Here is a 2,322-nt window from a genome sequence, read left to right as displayed (position 1 = left end):
TGTTTTCAGCAGATAAGCAAAAGAACAAACAAGATCCGCTGCTTATTTGAGTAACTTTACATCCCCGGTGCGACACACACAGACATCGTTCTAATTACACTTCAACAGTTTAACAATAAACTGAGACTTTCTTGACTTGCAAAATGATCTGTTAAACTGATGAACATCATATGTGCAATTCACGGCTCAATTCAAACGGGGAAAAAATAGTTCGTCTTTCCCCATTCACCACCGTTCATATGTTTCCCAAGTTAAAGTCCCGTGGAGGTCCGCTGGAAGAAGAGGGACTTTGCCTCTCTACATACAGCAAAAAAATTAGCCACTACTCGCACAACACACCCAAATCTCTGACTAAACTGTTAATGGCCTTGTTGCATTGTGGGTAATGTAGGCACCAGCTATTGACAGGGAAGAAAAGGCATCTCAATAATTTTTAGCTGTCAATCATATGTCTGACTATGTTATAGAAGTGAGATGCTAAATTGGCAGAGCAAAAAAATATTTTATGACGTTATGACAACTTTGAAGGTAGAGTACGGAACCTTTACCTGAATAAACATAAATGAACTTTTCTTACATTCAAGCCTATGCCAACGTTACATATTAAAGGCCACTTTGAGAAAAGAAATGTGCTGAAATACATTCACCAGAATGCATTTGATTTTAAGAATGTTGGTTTTGATTTTCAGCAGCTTCTAGTTGTTATCATGGAATTCAGGTGTAAAAGGTCCTTCAGTGTGACACCTGTCACTTTCCCAGGTTGAATTCATCTAGTATAGCATATTAAAGTTTTTGTTTTTAATCTGTGGGAGACTTTTAAGTCAAATGCTGAGGGGTATCAAGAAATATCATTGCAACAACAACACAAACACCAACACACACACACACACACACACACACACACACACACACACACACACACACACACACCTTGAATAGATCAAGTGCTGTTTTGCTATTCCCACTCATGCCAGTTATTGGCTGCTGGCCCATAATAGTGAGTTATTGGGTTAAAGGGACATGTTGTAATTGCATTTTTTTTGTAAATCTCTGTTGGAGGTTGTTTGCTCTGTGCGTGTGCAATAAAGCACCGCTTACAACGAACAGAAAAACACCAAAACAGCCTGCTCACATTACTTGTTGTTTACTTCTTTAAGTCTCATTACAATCATGACTCCCACTTCAGACCAAAATCTATTTTAAATTATTTTAATTACCATTACTCAGCAAATCCAGGGGGTATATTTTGTCTGTGGTCGTCCTGACTAAGGTCTTCCAACTGTCTCACTTAAATTAAATTAATCAACTTAAATTTTAAGAAGCTTTTGCAGTTGCGTGTATATGACGAACAAGATTATGTTGCAATAGTTACATAAAGAAGTATTATAAAAGTGTTTAAATATAACACCCAGTATTTGTTTAGCTATGTGGAAGTCATGTCACACACATGATGACTCACAGTCTTCCTCACAGCTGAAGAATGAGTATTTCTATTATTGTGAAGATACAGTATGAGGTCAATTCCAAACCAACATATGCAGTTGTTTTTCTTACAGTAACATTCAACATTAGCTTGTGTTAGCATTTTTTTTCCAACTGCTAACACACTGAAATGACATGCACAGCACGATTATTTAAACTGACACACAGAGAGCCAAACCTCTTCTCAAGTCTCCAAAAGTCAAAACACATTTTCTGCTTCACACACATTTTGGAATTCAAAATGGCACTTTTTAAATGCACTGAATCCCCATGGTTCTCTGCATGAGACACAACAACCTGATATATAGTCATTTTAATTTATTTACAGTCTATATTTTTTTACGTCTTCAAAATAAACTGCTAAACTCTGAACATGTTTGTCATTTTAAAACACTGCCATTCAAATGACACTGCATGAGCTAATTGGCCAATATCTGTGCCACCTGTCCAAACTCATCAATGGTTAATGGTTACCACTTCAATCAGGAAGTAAGCACTATGAAAACACCACAGGTGAGCTCTTTTTTTTGACAACAATAGAAGACCCATCTATCTGTGCACTATCTGATGCTGCCTAATTATTTTTTTTGCCTTTTTTTTTTTATATATTTTTTCTGCAGTTTTCTTTTTCAGATTACTGTTTTTTTGTGAGCATATTTGTATTCAGTCCAACATAAATATATCTGCTGTGCATATGTTTCACTGACTTGTTTGGTGGGAAAAAAAAATATTTCGACAGCATGTGTGTGTATCTTCAAATATGTCTGTGCATGTGAACAATCTGTAGAACTTTCTTTGAACTATTTTACTATTATGGCAAAGCATACTAAAGATGAGAGT

Source organism: Etheostoma spectabile, chromosome 16 (genome assembly GCF_008692095.1).
Source record: "Etheostoma spectabile isolate EspeVRDwgs_2016 chromosome 16, UIUC_Espe_1.0, whole genome shotgun sequence".
NCBI lineage: Eukaryota > Metazoa > Chordata > Actinopteri > Perciformes > Percidae > Etheostoma > Etheostoma spectabile.
The sequence above is the reverse complement of the archived record's forward strand: the minus strand, read 5'-3'. Positions refer to the sequence as shown.